This window comes from Rousettus aegyptiacus, unplaced genomic scaffold, assembly GCF_014176215.1.
Source record: "Rousettus aegyptiacus isolate mRouAeg1 unplaced genomic scaffold, mRouAeg1.p scaffold_m13_p_5, whole genome shotgun sequence".
Lineage (NCBI taxonomy): Eukaryota > Metazoa > Chordata > Mammalia > Chiroptera > Pteropodidae > Rousettus > Rousettus aegyptiacus.
In genome coordinates, this window is record NW_023416308.1 from 24,733,724 (window position 1) to 24,753,630 (window position 19,907).

The following is a 19,907-nucleotide window of genomic DNA, read 5'->3' on the forward strand; positions in this document are numbered from 1 at the left end:
AGTTCTCAATTTTAATGAAGTCCAATTTATATATTTCTCTTTTGTTGCTTATACTTTTGGTGACATATATAAGAATCATTGCCATATCTATGGTCATGAAGAGTTATCCCTATGTTTCTTAAAGTTTTATGGTTTTAAAACATGGTTGTTGATCCATTTTAAGTTAATTTTTTAAGGTGATGTGAGGTAGGGATCCGGCTTCATTCTTTTGCATGTGGAAATCTAGTTGTCCCAGACCATTTGATAGGGATTGGCTTGAACTTGTAGATTGCTTTGGGAGGTATTGACATCTTAACAATATTAAGTCTTCCTATCCATGAGGATGGGATGTGTTTTCATTTATTTAAGTCTTCCTTAATTTCTTTCAGCAATGTTGTTTAGTTCTCAGTGTACAAATGTTTCACTTTCTTGATTATATATATATTCCTAGGTATTTTATTTTTTTAGAAGCTATTGTAAATGGAATTGCTTTTTAAATTTCCTTCTCAGATTGTACATTTCTTTTGTACCCTAAAACTTCGCTGAATTTGTTTATTAGTTCTATTTGCTTTCTTGTAGATTCTTTGTGCTTTTCTGTATTTAGGATCATGTTGTCTACAAATGAAATTGTTTTGCTTCTTCTTGCCAGTTTGGATGTCTTTTATTTCTTTTTCTTGCCTAATTTCTCTGGCTAGAACTTCCAGGAAATGCTGCATAGTAGTGGTAAAAGAGGGCACTTATCTTATTCCTGATCTTAGGGGGACAGCTTTCAGTCTTTCGCCATTGAGTATGATGTTGGCTGTCCCTTTTGATGATGGCCATTCCTAGGGTCTTGGGTCAGGTGGGGTTGGGGGCAACTATTTGCTTTATTAGCCAACAAATAGATTTCTCCTAAAGGAGAGCATGTTAGTTTGGGCTGATATAAAAAATTACTTTAGACTGTGAAGCTTATAAATAACATAAACCTATTTCTCATAGTTCTGGAGGCTTGGAAGTCCAAGATTAAGGCACTGGCAGATTCAGCGTCTATGGGGGGAGTATCTCCTGATTCATAGACATGGCAGAAGGGGTGAGGGGCTCTCTGAGGTCTCTTTTATAAGGTTGCAAATCTCATTCATGAGCACTTCACCCTCATGACCTAATCGTCTCCCAAAGGCCCCAGTCCTAGGACTGTCACATTGGGGATTAAAATTTCAACATATGACTTTTGTGGGAACACATTCAGTTCATAGCAGAGAATCATATTTGGAGTCTTCTGCAGAGAAAATACTAATTGGAAAATATCAATTTCACGGCAGCACTAATCACGGTTTTAAAATGTCAGTTGGATTGAAACCCAAACATTTGTTAAGTTCCTACTATGCTGCAGACACTTTTATTATGTAACTTGATCCTACAACATCTCTTGGAGACAGGCTTTGATTATCACCACTCCCATTTAGGGATGAGAAAATGAAGGTGAGGGGGCGAGGTGATGTGTACCGTTGATAGGTGTTCAAAGGAAGTTAGGTGTCTGTGGTAAGGTTCCTATCTGTCTTGTTTTCTGTCAGTAATTGTTAAGGGGAGAGAGTGAGAACTGCCCTTCCTGTGGGTGTCTCAGAACCTCCTAGGAGGGTTGAAGGGGTGGGAAGCCTCTCTCAAAGACACTCCCACCCTTCAGCCTGTCCTGATAGATCACTTTTTGGGGGGTGCCCTGCCCCTGGTAGGATTCATTGCTGTAAGGATTCACCAGAGCTGACAAGAGCTTGCTGCGACCTGCAGTTGTGTGCAGTGGAAAAAGGGTTGAGAGCCACTGCAAACCACAATGTCGTCTTCCCAACGTGATGCTGGTGGCACCGAATTAGCAAGGAGACTTGTGGAGTTGGTTCTATCATATGATTCCAAGAGGAAACTTTGGCTGAGGATTGGGAGCAAATTCTTTGCAGCTCACAGAGAAGTGCTGAGCTGGACAACTTTGTTCTACCCCAAGCCCCTGTAACTGTTAACTCAGTAGTAATCAACACTCTTAGGGAGATTAGCTTTATCAAGTAACTACAGACACAGGTACCTGGATAATTCATAGGCAATGCTTAGTTTCTGCCTCAAATTTCTGGGTCACTGGTGCTCTTTCAGATCCCATTCTGGACATTGTTATGTGACCCAACTAGTGAGCCTGTATGTCTGGTAGAAAAGTATGGGCATGAGCCTGGATAGAGTCCCTCAAGGAGCGGTGGCAGTCTGTAGGAAAGTCCTCGGATTTCTGGGTGCTGGTCTTGGGTGCTAATCTTCAGCTCAGATGAGACACAGCAGAGGGTATTGTTGACTGGACTCTCCTACATACGAAAGTCCATATCAGCCAAGGGCAGGGGAGGCTGCATTTTTGCTCTCTTGATATTTTAGGTTGAATTTCCTTTTCTTTTGGCTGCATTTTCTGCATTTTAGTAGGGAAGAGAGGCATGGGTGATTTTAGTTCCCTGCTTCTTCTGTCCTCCTTGGAGTAGGATTTGCTGAGTCTCCTGCTTGTGCTTGTGATTTTGATGCCCGTCTAGGTTTTCAGTGCACATTAGAATCATCAGTTCTGGGATGAGACTTACCTGGGCTGCAGATGGCCAAGGCGACAAACCCACTAAGAGTCGTGTCTATTGGAATTCTAAAAACATACTTGTAAACAAACAAAGCCCGGGCAGAGTGGTAGCTCTGCCTCCCAGTGCCCCAAATTTGTCAGGTCTTCCTTGTCTCAATTCAATTTGTCAGATGTCTATGTGATAATTTCAAAGAACTGAAAATCCGCTTCTAACTTTTTTCTTCCTTTATTTCTCTGATGCTCTATGCCACCCTTTCCCCCATTCTCCCACTTTTCCCTGGCAACTCTCATATTTCCCTGTCCTGTAGGCTGGAAACCTTGGAGTCCGCCTTTCCTGTCCCTCTCCTTCATTCTCTGGTCCAGTTTGCCCAGGACAGTCCTGGTTTAAGTCTGTTGTCCCAGTGTAATTGTAATAGCTCCTTTTTTACTTTCAAAAAGTATCCAAGTTTGGGAAATAAGTAAATGGTCAGCCAGACTATAATCTTTTTGAGGCCAGAGCTTGTCCTCTCATCCTTCTCTGTGCCTGGCATGTCACTATATTCTCACTGCCACCCCCCTGGGTCAGACGCTGTTACCTCCTGCTTGGACTACTGTAATTCCTCTCTGGTTTCCTCACTTCCTGTGTCTCTCCTAATCCATTCTGCAAATCACTGCCTGATTAATTCTTTCAAAGCCCAGTATTCTGTGCTCATTTCATTGGTTCCTTCTGCTTACAGGATACAGCTCAGACATCTTAGTCTGGCACGTAAAGCCCTTTGCAGCCTAGCCTCTGCTGTGTTCTAGTCTCCTCTCGGAGTTTTTCAGCATGAAGCTCATTCCCACTCTCATTGGATGATGGCTGCTCTGTCCCCTTATCCTGCCTTTTGATGACCACCAATGCTCATAAAGGTCCGCTTACCTGGACTCACACACACCCTGGCCGTTCTCGCAGATGCAAATCCCCATTCTTCAAGCCCAGAGTCAATTCCCACTCCTTAAGCACAGCTTCTGTGACCAGCCCCTCTCTTAGCTCTCTCTCCTCCTCTGAACTCCTCAGCTTAGAGCAATTATTGTCTGCACAATTCATTTGGCGTCTAATCATGTACTGCCTCATGACTTTTTATGCATTGCTATCTTGAACTAGAGCTGAAAGTATTTGCTGTAGTTTTACTTTTTGTTCTCATATGCCTTTTTCCTCTACCGAAATTGCAGGTTTCCTGAGGACAGGAGCCCTGTCTGATCCTTGTTTTTATTCCTTATGGCACCAAGCACCTAGTATAAAATAAATGCGGCCTAGAAAACCTTAATACATATTCATTTAGGAATTCTAGGACTGGAAAGACCCTTCTAATCATGTAGTTCAAACTTGTATTTTGTAGATGAACCAAAAAATGAAGACAAAGAGAAGTCAGAGACTTGCTCAAGAGCACGTAGCTGACGCAAATGGCAGATCTTGTCACTGGAAGTCCGGGCACTGTCCCCATCACCAGCCTACCTCCTGTGTGTCGATTTTATTTTGTGAATGAATTACAACCATTTTTAAGGTCGAGTAGGGATTTAGAAAGCAGAGGGAAAGAAGGCCAGCAAACTAGGAGGACAGCATAGCCTCAGCAAAGTCCTAGAGACGGAAACTCTCAGCATAATTTTGGGGAGACAGCAAGATAGGCCTAAATAGTTCCTGTGTAAGAGAGTTGTGGGGGAGAGGTAGATCAGGGAAGACCTTCAGTCTCATGATTTTGGGTTATAAGATGATGTCTGTCACAGCGGAGCCGCCAGCCAGTGCCTTAGAGGCACGTCTCATCTCTCTGCCCAGTTTTCCGAAAGTTTGGAGGGGGGCGGGTATAGGATGTGGGGGACAGCTCAGGAGAGCTGGAAGAGGACACGGGAAGCCCTGCCTGGAGGCTGCTGGGTCATATTTGTTTCGGCTGTAAAGAAACGTTACTTCAGTGGTCCTGAAAAGTGCCACCGGTAATGCTGTTATATATAGCTTTCAACTTTAATAAGGTGTTGCAAAAACTATGAAAATACATATAACTGAAAACACATTTCAGGGGAAGCTTGATCTCGAATCCCTTTCTACTGCTCCTGTGTGGTGCTTCGTGCTGTCAGTAGAGCTATTAAAACACAATGGAAAGTGGGTAATTGTGCATTATATGGCTTTTGTTTTCCGTTATGAAATATTGACATCCGAAAAGCGAGTGGGATTATTGGGTGGAGGGCCCCGTGGAAGAGGCGGGAGAGGGAGGCCGAGGGATAAGGACAGAGGGTGGGAGAGCAGGAATCTGGCCACTTCCCTTCCAGCTGGCCTGGGTCTTGGCTTTTCTAGCCACAAACTCGGGGAAATTCACACATCTCGTGGCATGAAGAGGCTCTGAGCTGATAACCAGGGTTAGCAGAGGGCTCTGGGGGCCTGGCATAATGTGCAAAGAGAGGGCAGTGGCTGAGGCTAAAGATGTGTCTGAAGGCAGCTCGGGGAGATAAGGGTGAAGTAAGTCAGGAAACAGGCACAGGAATTGTTTCCTGGGGAAAGCCGTGCCATGGTGTCCATGCCCACACGCTGCCGGCCAACGTCCTTAAATGATGTCCTGACACCGGGCGCCTGGCAGGAGCTGGGTCTGGAGAAGGCGGAGCCTTGCAAAGGTGCCCTCTGCCCAGGGCACGCCCATTCCACACGTACCAACGACCATAAAATAATAATAGCTGCTCTTTATTGAGTGCTAGGGGCAGGTGCTTGCATCCTTTTATTCTTTAATTCTCACAACAGCCCCACTTTCTGGATGGAACTGAGGCCACGTTGGAGAACTCTCTGCCATACCTCCCTGTTTCCGTGGGGCACCTGGGGAAGGACACCTGGGAACACACGGGAAGGCTCGGCTTTCTCGTTTGTTGAGGGAATCAGCACCGGCTGGCAGCAGGGTGGCTGTGAGCTGTCAGTGGTCCTCAGGGGAAGAGTGTCCTGAGGTCACCTGATGGCAGCCCTGTGTCCTTACACGTGACTCACTAGCTGTGGTGGGCCTTCAGGTTTATGTCTCTGGGCTGTGCAGCATTGCGGGGTCTGCCATTGGGTTTGAGGGACGACCTGTCTCTCTAGATAGATTACATTTGGTTTGCTCAGAAGGCATTTATGGCTTTATAAAGCTCTTAAATTGGCTCTTTTCCCCCCTCAAAACATTTCTTCAAGCTTACAAGGCCAGTTTTAGAATAGCAATTACCAGCTCTAATATCCCCCAGCAAACTCACGCTGTGCTGTTGTGTATAAACTGCCTGGGATATTTGTAACGCTGCCACACAGCATATCTGCACAGCAGAAAGCCCCCGTCTGCACCGAGGCCCTTTCTCAGCTCTAATTTATGGGCCACATAAAACTCTGTGAAGTTGCCCTGCATCTTTCTGAGGCAAAGTTGAGGTTTTTTACTGTTTCAAGCTGCTAATTTTTATCAGTCAGAGCCAGCCTTCTGCCTGTGCCAGCGTGCATGTGTGCATACAACTTGGCCACTTTAATTTATGTGCCTCTTTCTCTCTGTAACGCTCATAACTTACAAATGCGTGTGTCACATACAGCCAGCTCTTCCTTATTACAAGAGGCTTGGCTGCTTTGTCCTGTGCCTGCAATAACCTGGACCCCCTTCCCACCCCGCCTGAAACCCAGGGTGGAAGCTTTGGTGCAGGGATGGACACTGGCCTGGGGACAGGAGCCGGCGGGAATTTCCTGAATGAGCCTGGCCCAGTGTCCTTTCCTATGAGATGGGAGGCCTAACGAGAGGCAGCACTGTGGGCACGAAGAGTGGGAAATTCAGAGCGGGGGACTAGGATTTAGGGCCAGAGTGGAGCATGTTCCAGATGTGCTACCTTGAGCCAACCTGTAACCTTTTTAAGCCTCAGTTTCCTCATTTGCAGGATGGGGATAGGATCAGAAATTTCTCACTGGGGTGTTATGAGCAGGAAGTGTGCTAATGACTGTGCAGGCCCTTCATAAGCCAAGGCAATATCCGAGGGCTGGATGGGAGCTATTCCAAGCTCTAAACTGCTGGCGGGGCCCCTAGGAGGGGGCGTGCCAAGAGCAGTGTGTGATGTCTCAGGGCTTTCCAGAGGCGAATGGAGATGCCTGTGGAGATGCCTGTGGACCGGCCTCCCTAGGCTCCAGTACGCCCCGCATCCAGAGCTCTGCACACTCAGCTACTCCCTCCCCATCAGGATTCCCTGGGCGCCCTCGGCACCCCTTTTCCCACCCCAGGCCAGCTGCCACCCCTAACCTTTCTCAGGAGCAATCATCCTCTCCTGGTCTTTTTGGTTGCTTCTCATCAGGAGATAACGCAGGCAGGTTTTTGCAGCGGTCTCTGGGGAGGCTGGTATTCAGTAGGTTGTGGATATCTAGAGGCAGCAGGTGGGGGGTTTGTAGCTTCCATTCCTGCGTCCCCACAGGAGGGTCCTTACTGCACAGCAGGGGAACTTGGCCCTCTTGTCTCCCCATCCCCCGTCTCCCTGGGGGCTGATTACACTGGCCGACAGGAGCGAGATTCAGCCCCTACCTGGGGTTTTGGTGGGCCACTCAATCAGAGGACCCCCCAATCCCACTCTTCCTTCAGGGTCCCCTGAGGCCTTTTACTCCTCCAAAATGCTTCTGCTGGAATGCTCCCACTTGGATATTTTGCCACTGATGCAAACTCCACGCATTTAAAACAGGCCGATTCAACACATTTTTAGTGAAGGGAATGATGCTGTCACCTATTGAACATCTACTACGTGCCAGGCAGTGGGCAAGGTACTTCGTATGCTCCAGTTAATTTGATTCTCACCACAAACTCTATCAGTAATAATATCTGCGATGTATTGAGCGCTTACTATGTGCCAGGCATTGTTCTGAGCCCTTTATGTGAATTTAATCCTCGCAACGCCTCTAGGAGGTAGGTACTATTATTGTCTCCTTTTATATTATAGATGATAAAGCTGAGGCATGAAGAGGTTATGGAACTTGCCCAAGGTCACACAGCTGGTAATTTAGGAAGATGGGGTTAGCACCCAGGAAGTCTGGTTCTCAGCTGGAACTCTTAGCCACTGCACGAGAAGTGTTGCTTCTTCAAGGGAGATATTTATCATTATCCCACTTTATAGGTATAAAAACTGATATTCAGAGGGCAAATAACTAGAGCACGTAACTAGGGAGACTCAGGACTAGAGTACGAAGCTGGTCGGTCTGGCTCTAAGGCCTGTGGACTTCTGGTTACACCCTATGTCCTTCTGCTTACTGGTTCAAGACGCAGGTTCGAGACACTCATTTTTCCTACCCTAAATTCATAAGATTCAAGCAGGTAAGTGATATTATAAGATGAGAATTTCTTTAAGAAGAAGAAGGTTTGGCACTGGCAGGGCTGGGAAGTAGGAGGGAGGAGGAGAACTTCCCAGTGGCCAGGCAGGGATGGGGAGGAGGGGGTCCAGGTTAGGGTAGAGGGCATGCGAGAGCGGGTGAGTCTAAGAGCTGTTCTGAAGAACTGGCAGGACCTGGTGATTAACCAGACATTGGAAGTCCGCCTTAGGGTGGGATTTGCAGCCCGAAGACTCAGTGGCTTGAAAATGAGAGCAAAGTTCTTATGCGACCAGAGTCTCGTTGTTAAAATGCCGACTCTGAGGTGCCATGGAAACCTCCAGTGCAGGTCCCTCTGTGAGGAACGCCTGATAATTTCTTCAACCTTCAAAATTGATTTTGGGTGTTAGGTCTCTTAAGGTGTCTGGGTCTTGGCACCTTTGAGAATCTGATGAAATGGTGGATTCTCTCTCAAGGAAAATGTGCTCACACACACGTACACATGCACACATGTACGCACACACACACTTCACAGACCATGTACCAGGCTGGAAACCCCAGGACACAGGGTCTCCAGGTTGAGAATGCTCAGGTCCTGGCCAAGAGCATCCAGGCTTCACCAACACCTGGCGGACTCCTGCATCTGAGTGGAAGGCTGGCATCCTGAGTGGCTTGGCTCTGTCTCTGGGTATAGGACGTGTGGATCTGTGCCAAAACCCCTGGAAGGGCAGACTTTTCCATTTCAGAGCTGTACCTGGAAACAGCGTGGGTGGGATTTCCTTTCAGTCTCTGAGCTGACCGGTGAGCAGGTCATTTCCCCCGCCTTGTGTATCCCTATGTGCCCCACGAGCTTAGCCCTGTGGTTTGTTCACTTTCCCTTTCATCCACTCATTGTGCTGAGTGCTGACTGTGTGAGGGGCTGGGCACTAAGCTGGCCACCCTGCTGTCCCCTGAGGGCGGTGTCTCAGGATAGGGCCTGAGCCAGCGAGACCCTGTCCTGTGCAACCTGCCTTCTGTCCTGATACACTAGACCCAAAGAGTCTCCCCAATACCCTCACCTACTGTTGGGTCTCTCCCTCACCAAGAATCTCCAGCCTGTACTTTCCTAACCAAGGCCTTGGGAGATGAGGTGGAACGTGGCTGTCAGGGACAGCACTGGTATTCAGAGGCAGTGCAGGGAGGAAGAAACATCTCAGAGTAGTGAGATCAAACCTCGGTTCTGATGGCCTGCGACAATTTCTCCTGTGACCTTGGGCTAACTGCCTCACCTCTCTGGGACACAATTTCCTCATCAATAGAACCAGAGAGTTGGATCCGATCATGTCCAAGGTCCCATCCGCCTTAATTCTCCATGACTCTCTGTATTGGTGTAGAGCCACTGCTTGCCTGTGATGGCTCCAGAGAATGGGGTCGCTTTGATCACTGGTGGGAAAAACCACACCTCTTCCCCTGAGTGGGGCCCCTGCGCTTCCTTACATAGAGACAAGGCTTCGGAGTCGTGCTGTGCTGTGCTGTGCTGTGCTGTGCAAGTATGAAGAAGGTACTCCCCCGAAAAAATTGGTTTTACCCTTCTGGTTAAGAATATGGTAGCCACCACTAAGGCTACTTAAATTTAAACCAATTAAAACGAGATCATAAAAACTCAGTTCCTTAGTCTCGCTGCCGTGTTTCAGGTGCCTGACTGCCGCATGTTCATCACCGCAGAAGATTCTCCCCGACCATCTACTGCAGGAATTAGCCCAGCCTGCCCTGTTTTTCCAAAGGCGACAGAGGCCTTGCTTAGTTGGGGGAGGCGTATGTTTGAGTCGATGAGCAGTGACACTTGGGGAGACCTTGGTCCTCCTGCCATTTATTACATTTTCGAGGCGAGGGAGATGAAGTTTCTTAATTCATTACAGAATTCTCAATTCTGACCTTCGGACTCATTGAATTACTGCCCAGGCTTTGGGGAGTGGGTGTGCTGCCCAGGGATTTCTCCTCGTGGCCCGTGTCTAGCACATGGGCCCTCTCAGCCTTCCCACTGGGTCCTGGAAGCCACCCAGATCCTGGAGTGTGGATGTCTCCTCCTGAGCCCCCACGTGGATGGGGCCCCATATAGCAACCTCTTCTGCTCCACACCTGCCAGAGAGCGCAGACTTGCCTGGCCAACCTTGGGAGCCCTCGGCTTTTCTCAGGGCCCTGCCGAGGCCTCGGGCTGGCAGATTTCTCAGTGGTACATGGCTCTGCCTCAGAGCCCTTTCCTGCCCAAAGCAGGGGAGAAAGAGATCCAGGCCAAGGTTCCGATGGGCAACAGCAAGAGTGACCTAGAGTCTTGGAGGAGATCGTACCTCCCCAAGGGTCTTGGGTGGCTGCGAGGTTGGGGTTAGTGGGGGAGCTGGGGCTGTTCAGGTAGCCACCGCCCATGCACAGAGCCGGTGGGACTCCTGGAAGGGGGCCTGGTAGTCTCAGGGTGGGTCATCTCCCCTCACATTCCCTGCTGCCCTGCGCACAGATGCGCTGCAGCCGTCTCTGTGGGCTGCACCACAGCTGCGGGTCACAGGGCAGCCTGCAGGCCCTGGGCAACCTGTTGTCTCCCTACAAACCACACTGAACTTGCAGGACCCATGGAGGGCGCTCCAGGGAAGCAGCCGGATCTTCCCTCCCCTAGACCTCAGAGGCAGGTCCCGTGCTGGACGGAAGCTTGAGGGAGACCGAGCTCCCTGTCTGTGCCGGTCAGCCCCGTGGTCGGGCTGAGGCCTGGATGTCCGTCTTCCTGGGGCTTGTCGGGGCTTTCAAGTCCACTGACCAGAACAGAGGTGCGCCGAGAGATGCGTGTGGCAGGGCCACAAAGTGGAGTCCTCATGTGGAGGATGTCAGATGTCCCGACATTGCTTCTTCAGCAGAGCTCTCCCGGAGTACAAAGAATTCGGTGTCTGGAATCCTTTTTGCTCCCATAAGCTTTTTTTTTTTTTTTTTTTTGATAGGGCAGAAAGGCAGAGGTGAGGCTGGGGAGCGTGCGACACCTCACCCGCCACCAGCCTTTCGACCTCGGGCTTCCTCTGTGTTTGGTGGCACCTGAGGGATAAGGAGGACGGGGCCGTGGGACTGGGAGCCTCCCCTCCCCCTGAAGCCTGCTTTTGGGTTCTCTTTCAACACACTCATTCCTGTCCCTAGCAGCCTGGTAATTTGGATGCCAAGGTAAATATTACTCGTACAGATGAATTTGGGGATAGTCTTTTCACTGTGGAGCACACTCATTAGCGCAGGTTCATTTTTGCCTCCTGTGACCTGTGACAGGGGCCTGCTCTCGGAAGATTGAGTTCTCACCCTGATCTGACCCTGGGCTCCTCAGACACAGAGCCTTCTCCACTGCCACCCGCTCCTCCCCTCCCCTTTCTGTCCTTTTCCGTTACTTTGCGGATCCTCCTCTCTTTCTCCTCCTCTTCCTCCCACTGCTTTCCTTTTCTTCTCCTTCTCGCTGGTGGTCAGAGTCCTCACCCCAGACCCTCAGCCCACCCCAGGTGGCACTTAATTGCAGTTCTGCTTAGCTGACCAGCTCCGGCTCCTTTGGCCTTCACGACTCACGCGTGCGTTTTGAAAGCTCCTAGTCTGTTCCAAAGAGGCTGAGGTTCGAGCGGCATCCAGGATGCTCCCACCTCCGTCTGGATACCACACCACCTTCTCATCACAGACATTCCTTTGTCCTCACCTCCACTCAGGACCAGGTGCCCCTGCTACCCTTGCACACACATTCAGTACAAACATAACTTATTATCCATCCAAGAAAAACCCAATTAAGAAGTTCACTGAGTTATTGCAAAGAAAACAATGTGGTATATTTTACTGTTCCAGCTTACTGACCTGGGGCTCCTCAGCTTCTTAAGATTTCCTGGTCTCTTCTTGCTACTCTTATGGACTAAATAAGACAGAAGTAGCATCCACTTGTGGAGGAAACCTGGGGCTGCGGACCAGACCACCTGAGGTACAGCCCCGGTTCCAGCCCTGAGAGCTGGGTCAGATGGCTCAACTGCTCTGTGGCTCACTCTTCCCATCCATAAAGCAGGACGCTGATGAATTCTCAGGGCTGGATAAAAGGAGTGCACTTGGTATTGCCATTCACTGCACAACCTCAGATTCCGGATGCTGGCCTCGCTGTCTCCCGGGTGGTACCAGAGGCAGGGCCAGAAGGTCTCACTGCCAAGGCATTTTCCATGGTCACAGTCGTTACTTACCCGAGGAGATAAGGCAAAGGGATGAGCAGAGATTATCTTCCAAGGGTTGGAGGCAGGGGAGGAAACAGAAGGGGCCAGGACAACTCGATCTCCTCCCCCATCAGTGTAGTCTGTGCCTCCCCCACCTGCCCGAGCTCACTGAAGGGCAGAAGGATTCACCAAGATACTTGAGCAGAAAACCTTGACTTTGCTCTTTCTCCCATCTTCACATAGCCCAATCCCATGTCCTGTCAATGTCACTTATTACATAAGGTAAATCTTGACCTGGACCACGTCTCTAGATTTCCCACACCACACCCTTGGCCCACTGCAACACCTTCAGTCGTTTCTTGCTTGGCCCTTTGTCCTCAGTCACTTCTCCGCACTGAAGTTAGGGATCTTTCATACCTTGGAGATGCTTTTTCATTGAGGCCATCAATTTGGGGTTTGCCATTGCATATTTGCTGGTGTGATTGATTTGGAGTTTAATAACTAATTTGCCTGTTAGACATGCTTCAGGAAGTCAGGGGCAGTGTCTGGGCTGGTCATCACTGTGTCCCCAGTACCCTTGATGAGTACTGCTGAGCAAATGAATGAATGGATGACCAGGGAGGCGCTTCTCTTCCTGCTCTCTCTTCCCAAGGGGTGCACGCTCTGCATGGGCAAGGAGTCTGTGTCTTGTTTGCTGATGTCCTCCTGAAAGCTTAGAGCACCAGCACATCTAGGGACTCAGTGAAGCTTCATCTAGTGGACTGAGAGTCTCTGAAGTAGAGGCCTTGTCTGGGCTCACTTCATTCAGGCCACTGGCCTAGGTGCAGCCCGGAGTTACCGTCTTTGTGATGCCATCTCACCCCGTCTCCTCGCTGGCTCCCCAGCACTTTGGCTTCCATGAAAGCTTTCTGAGCCGAGAGCTTAGGTTGGGTTTAAATCAAGATTGTTGCTTGATTCTGTCTTTGCTACCCACGCAGAGGAAGTGGGGCTTCTCTGCCACTTTCTTGTTGGGTTTGGGAGATGTGGGAGGTGTGCTGGGGGCAGGTCCTTCAGTCTCACGAACTCTTGGGAGCAACTCTGAAGTGACACCCAGCAGCCAAAACCCTTCCCACATATTGCTTTCTTCCTGGTAGAAAAAAAGTAACTCCCCCCTCAACACACGCACATGCAAAGTTCTGGGGACTCTCAGAAACAAGGCCTGGCCACAGAAGAGAGGGCCAAGCCTTGTAGAGAGAGAGAGAGAGACCGTGCAGGGGTCTTGGGTCAGGGCAGCTCGAGAAGGCATGTGGTGCTGAGCTGTAGTTTCCACTGGTGAGAGATAGAGTGTGACACCTGTGTGGCTGCCAAGCGAAGGACTATCTGAGAGACTCACTGGGATAGAAGTATGACAGCTGGAACATGGTGGTTTTCCATCTCGCCCATCAAGAAAGCCCCAGGTTTAGCCACCTCTCTCTCCCCTTTGTTAGTGGCCGGCCTCGCTTCCCTGGAGGTGTTCTTCCAAAGCCCTCTCTTGGGCCCTCCCAGCTCCCCTATAGTTCCTCTCCCACTCTGTGTGCATGTCTCCTGAGAGCCAGGCTAGCTTGGCTGTGGCTTGGGGTTGGGGAAGTACATATTTGTGGGGTGGTGGGCTTGGCTGGGAGGCTGGGGTCGTGAGCTGCCTTGTGGCTGCTCTGCGGGGTCTGGCGGAGCCCCAGCCTCTGGCTGTGACATACAGCCCCCTTCATGAAACCAGACAGAATTAAGCCTTTTGTTTCCTGTTTGCTAGGCCAGCTTAAAGAAAACACAGAGGGTCCGTGGGGCTGGAGCTCCCAACAAGACGGCCTTTGTATTCATTTAATTAATCAGTTAGCTGAGGGGAAGGAGAAGAGGGAAGTTCATGTTATAAATACATGTTTTTCTTTGGCTTTTTTCCCCCAAAGACAGGACCTGAATGACATCCCTGAGAGAACCCCCCATCTCACCCCAGACATGCTGGGGGCCAGGGGCCTGCCAGGCTGCAGCTGCGACCCTCCCCCACCCCTACCCCTACCGCTCAAGAGCATTAGCCCTGATCTCTCTGGGTCCCGGAGAAGTGTTAAACGCTGACAGAGGGTAGGGCCAGTGGTTGGGGGTGGCCATTAGGCTATGGACCCCACGTCCCCCACTCTCATCTCCCCTCAAAACTTGTACCCTCATTCACCCTCCATGGATGAGGTGTCTGCCCTGACACGTGGAGAAACCTCTGTGTCCGAAGAGGCTGGGACGCTTGGCAGGTGCGTCGTGGGGAGAAGTCCTCACTTAGGTGCGGGGCGGTCTTCATGCTCCCTGCTTATCCCCACCTCACGCCATAGGGAGGGGCTGGGCTCTTACCCGCCAAACTGCCCAAGCAAACAAAGCACTCAGCCACTCGCTCCCAGGGAACACCAGAGCGGCCCCCCGCCCTCAGAGCCATCCGTACCCCCCTTCGCTTTGAGTCTTCCGAAAGCCAAGGGCAAAGGAAATAGGGCCCTTGGGGCTCTAGGGAGGGGCTGTAATTGGGTGGCCAGGTGAGTCCTCTTGGACAGATGCCTATCTCAACCTACTTCCATCTCCACAGAGTGGGTTGTTTTGTAAAGCTGCCTTTGATGATAGTATTTGAACTATTTTTTCTTTTAAGAGCTGGGCAAATTCGCTCACTGCTTTCTTACTGTCTTCCCCTCTGCCAGCTAGCTGCCAGGTGTTTTTAGGGTCTAAAAAACCTTTTGTTATGAGGTAGAATATTTGCAGTCCTTAAATATATGGCTCTCATCATGGAATTTCACTGTGGTAAATTTTCCCTTATGTGTTCTTCATCTCAAGTCTCAGGTAAAACGCTTCAGGTATTTGATAACCATGATGCTGGGCTTCCTGGACACTCCGCCTGGAAAATCCTCAGAGTTAGCCCAAAGGTAGAGGGTCCAGGGCTTGGGCCTCATGTCTGGCCTCTAAATATTTCACTTGTCTTGTGAAATATTGGCATCAGGCCAATATCCAGCCAGGGTGCCGCCATCACAGGTGACGTGAGTCTCTTGCTTCTTACCCACCTCCCCCAGCTTCAGTGGGGGCCCTTCAGTGAAAAGGGGACATGGCAGAGGCCAGAGCACAGAGCCTGTGAAATGCTCTGTGGGGACAGGCCTGCAAGGGCTCAGTTTTCTCTCTTTCCCCACTGAGGACATTCTTCCTGTCAATCACTGAGAAAGGCCTTTGGTTTCGAGCCACAATCCCATCTACCCTCGCTCCAGGGTTTTTGGGAGCACAGTCGAGACTGAGCCCCGGGTGGATGATCTTAGCTCGCCAGCCAGATGCCAGGAGGTGTGCGTGACTTGGATCAGCAAACTGTTCAGTGTAGCTTACTGTACGGGCTGACTGGAGCGTGCATCCTTGTGTGTGCTTGTACCCTGAAGCAATGAGTTAAACTTAGGACTCCTCAATTTCCGTGTCATCTCCGGGGTAGTCTTGCGTCGGCCCCTTTCTTCCGAAGCTCGTGTCCCCAAACCAGTGCCTCACCTCCACCATCCGTAGAAATCCCACACTCTTTCCAGGGGGCAGGTCGTAGGTTTAGGGACAAAAAAGTCCATGATGCTCTTTGATTAGGGCTCCTGGAACTGCTTTTTACTCGAGAGACATAGATTGGGAGTTGGCAGGGGGAGAGGTCAGGCCCTTGAGAGTAAATCTCATTCTCAAAGTTGTTTGAATCATAGAGACTCTGGAGTTGGAAAGAATCCCAGTAACCAGCTGGACCACTGAGGAAGCAAGATCTTGCTCTTTACGAAGACAAAGTCCAGTTCACAGCATGATGGTCAGTGGGGTTCATGATGGTGGGTAGGTGGGCAGCATCTGGTTTGGGTCCCCACGATGCAGGCAGGGTAGTAGCTGGAAGTGGATATCCAAGGGAGAAGGAGCCATTAAACTTGTGTTTTTCAGAAGTTAATGTGTAAATTAGTCACCTGGGCATCTTGTTAAAATGCAGATTCTAAGTCAGTAGGTCTGAGTGGGACTGAGATTCTACATTAACAGGCTCCCAGGTGATGTTGCTGCTTCCGATATGGGGGCCGCAATGAGTAACAAGGGACAAGTGGATTCATTACCATGTGCTTGTGAAGTACAAGGTCCCTGGCCTGTGGCTGAGAGTGCTGCTTTATTCTCGTCATAGGTGATCACCTCATTCTGGTTTGCATGGGAATGCCTGTTTTATTAATGAAAGTTCCCGGGATTGTTGACACCCTAGTCCCAGACCTTCCTCCAAAAGACAAGGCTTGAACTGCAGCCCTAGAGAGCAGAGAAGGGGAGGGGTGGGGGAGAGAAAGAAATAAAGAGGGGAAGGAGGAGAGGGTGAGGAGTGGGTGGGGGGGAGAGAGTCCCTCTCCACAGGTATATGCCTTTTAAGACGTTTTCCTTGGGCTCTCGCCCTATCAGATGGCTCCCATTTAGAATGTGAGTTGGCCCTACTCCTGGCCAAAGAGAGCCCTCAGCAGTGCTGTGAGAGTTGCCTTCCAGGAAACCTCCTTGGGGTCTTCCATTGCCCTTTTCCCTACTCTGCTAACACCTTTTCTCCACTTGCGATACTCCAGCCCACTCCTTCAGGTGTGGCTGAAATGTCCTTTCCTCCAGGATCTCTCCCTGCTCTGAACTCTGGGGTCCACCAGTCCTTAGCAGAGGCTGTCCGGTGCGATTGGCTATTGTGTAGAATACTGGGAGCCTTGAGAATGCTATATACCTTCTATAGAAAGGATCTGCCTCTAAAACAAGACTGCAAACTCCTGGAGGACAGGGACTGTGTCTGCTCTTTGTACCTTTGTGGTACCTTGCACATAGCAGTTGTTAATTCTTGGAAGGTCAGGGCTTGTCCTATGTGCTAACCCATTCCCAGAACTCAGCACAGGCCCTGGCACAGTTCATTACATGTTCATTATGTGTTGCTGCTTGAAAGAAGAATGAATTAGAAGGCTTGATACATCTTTTAATTATGGATATCTTTTGAGGTCTGGGTTCTTGCCATTTATTTTGTATTCATTCTGCCTGGCACTGGTAGGGCTGGATACTTTTTATCTTTAATGAAAGCATGTCGTTGGGCATGGAATAGCTTCCAGAGACAACTAGGGTGAGCCCTTGTGAAAGGCCTGCCTGAACCCCAGGCTCTAGGTGGACTCTCTCTCTTTCACCCCCTGGCTTGCAGGAGCTCCCAACGGCTCCTAGATCAGCTGAAGGAGAGTTAGTGCAATATGGGCTTTAGCTTCCAGCAGGCTAGGATGGCAGCTCCTTGACTGAGGGCAGAGTAGTATTTTCGGCTTTTATGAATCCAGAATTGTAATTCTGCATTTGATTACATCCAAGTAAAAATTTATTTCAAATCCAGCAGACACTGTGTATGTCCCTTTGAATCTCCACTATTTTTTGCAGCCCCTCCTTTAAAGTCAGGGTCTCTCCCTCTTCTCTTATTGAGTGCCCTGCTCCAAACACATGCACTGCAGCTCAACCTCAGCTTCCCCAGATGGTGTTAAACTAATCACCCTACATTTATCAGGCACTTAAGATGTACAAGGCATTTAGGAAGACAAAAATACAAGTAAAGCCTAGCCGCTAACTTCCATCTTCAAGGACTTTATCCTCTAATTGGGGAGGCTGTTCATGAAAAGAAAAGTAACAATACAAGAGTTAAATAGCAATGAAGATTACAAGGCAGAAGATGTCATGAGATGGAGCAGGATTGATTAATTACTAAACGAGTGGCACAGATCCTCTGTGCTGAGAGGATTCCGGGAAGGAAGAGATGGCTGTGCACTATGATCTGGAGAGACAGGGGCCAGAGCCTTGGTTGGTTGGGACAGAGTAAGCTGAGAAAGGTGGAGCAAATACTTTGGGCCACGCACTCTGCAGGAGTCTACAATATAGAGGGGGATCCGTGAAGGAAACTTCAAGGGTGGGGGCTGTGGAAGAACCAGAGAAGGATGCTCGACTCATGCTGATGGCAGTCGGGAGGTTGGAAATGTCCCTTGTGACATCCCCTCTGATGGATGTCACAAGGGACATTTGTGGCCCAATGTGGGGCGTGGGAGAGCTAAGCAAAGAGATCCTCCTGACAACTGTGAACCAGCACGGTACGCACATGCAAAGTGAGCTGTCGGGGATTTAGAGCACAAGGCATGATCCGGAGAGGAGCAGGAGGTAAGCGGAGGAGAGGAGAGCCTTGCGTACTGTCTAAAGAGCACAGTTTCCCTATAGCCAGTGGGGAGCCCTTAAAGAGACAGAATGAAACAGCCGCTGAGGAGTCCGCTCTGGAGCCAGGTGTCCTGCTCTCGCACTTGCTATCTGTGGGACGCTGGGCCAGTGATAAAACTCTTGGTGCCTTCATTTCCTAATCTGTACAAATGGCGTGAACATAGGACTTACCTCACTGAGCTGTTGTGAGGATTGAGTTAATCATCATAAAGTGCCAAGAGCAATCTCGGAGCAAAGAGAGTGCTCAATAAATTGTAGCCATTGTTAGCATTCAGGGATTTTCTGCTGGTGAGTGCCTTGGTCAGATCTGTGTTTTAGAAAGATCGTGTTGGCGGTACTGAGAAGGCTGGATTAACGTGGGTTAGGTCAGATGCAGGAAGGCTGGTTAGAAACCTATGGCTGTTCTCTAGGCTAGCCATGTCAAGGGCTGGACTGAGGCAGAGGTGCTGTGGATAGAGAGGAGGGGCCAGATTCGAGAACTTTGAGAGGCTAAGAGAAAGGAAGGACTCCAAGCAGACGTCCAAGATTTCACCTTATGTACTGGGTAGATAGAGGGTGGTTCTAGCAACTGTGTAGGAAACCCAGGAGGAGTAATGGGTCTTCTGGATAGTGGTTTCTTCCTTCCTCCCTCCCTCCTTCCCTCCTTCTTTCCTTCCTTCCTTCCTTCCTTCCTTCCTTCCTTCCTTCCTTCCTCCCTCCCTCCCTCCCTCCCTCCCTCCCTCCCTCCCTTCTTCCTTCCCTTCCCTTCCTTCCTTCCTTCCTTCCTTCCTTCCTTCCTCCTTCCTTCCTTCCTTCCTTCCTTCCTTCCTTCCTTCCTTCCTTCCTTCCTTCCTTCCCTCTTTCCTTTTTCTTTCTTTCCTTTTTATTTTAACACATTGAGTTCCAATATCTATGAGACATTTGGAGCTGCCTATCAGGAAACTAAATATATGTGCTAGAGGACGTGGCTGGAGATAGAGATGTGGGAGCCATTAGCCCATGGATGAGATCACCACAACAGAGTGCAGAAGGAGAAGAGCAGTGAGCAAAGACAGAGTTATGATAAACAAAGCGTTCAAGAGAGGGCGATAGAGAAAACCCCACAAAGACACAGAGGGCGGGAGAGCTAGGAGAAGAATGTAGAAAGAGTAGAAAGGAGCAGAAAGCTGGAGAACGAGACCAGAGAGGCAGATGCAACAACAACAGTAGCAAATTCAGTAAGAGCCGGATGAAAAGTGTTCGTTGACTTTATTTGTGTAAAAGCAGTGGTGTTAGTGGCAGGCTAGGGTAGAAGAGACTGGAGAAGGGTGAGGCATGAATGGGAGCTGAGGACATGGTGGGAGCAGATGTGTGTTGGGCATGGCTAGATGTCAGCCTGGTTTTGCTGACATCTTGGTCGGGGGTAGAGGTGAGCTGGTTGCCAGCAATCAGGGAGCAAACCCTCCATGTGGCACTTGGAGTGGAAACCACCGGAGACACTTAGTTTAGTCATTCTATTTTTTTATTCAGCAAATAGTTGCTGTATAACGACTGTAGATTTAAAAGTGAGTTAAATGCAATTTGGTAATAAATGAGTCTGATAGAGGAGATAGGGCAGAGATACAAGTAGCTGTGACACAAAGATGACAAGTATCACAGATGACACAATGTGCGCTAGATAAGGAAACGTACTGCTCCCTTGGGCTGCCAGGGAACACTTCAGGGAGAA

At 49.6% G+C, this 19,907-nt stretch overlaps 1 protein-coding gene across 8 annotated transcripts in view; it reads left to right on the forward strand.

The window, feature by feature from the left end:
- The window catches only part of PKNOX2 (PBX/knotted 1 homeobox 2), a 240,538-nt gene that overhangs the window by 20,142 nt on the left and 200,489 nt on the right, over positions 1-19,907 (forward strand). Inside the window, exon 1 of one of the 8 annotated variants that reach the window (XM_036220196.1) lies at positions 12,345-15,800. The exons of the other annotated variants lie outside the window; for them this stretch is intronic. The gene's annotated coding sequence lies outside the window, so the exon portion shown is untranslated. Of the gene's footprint in view, positions 1-12,344; positions 15,801-19,907 lie in introns of those variants that run through there. 8 annotated transcript variants of the gene reach the window in all.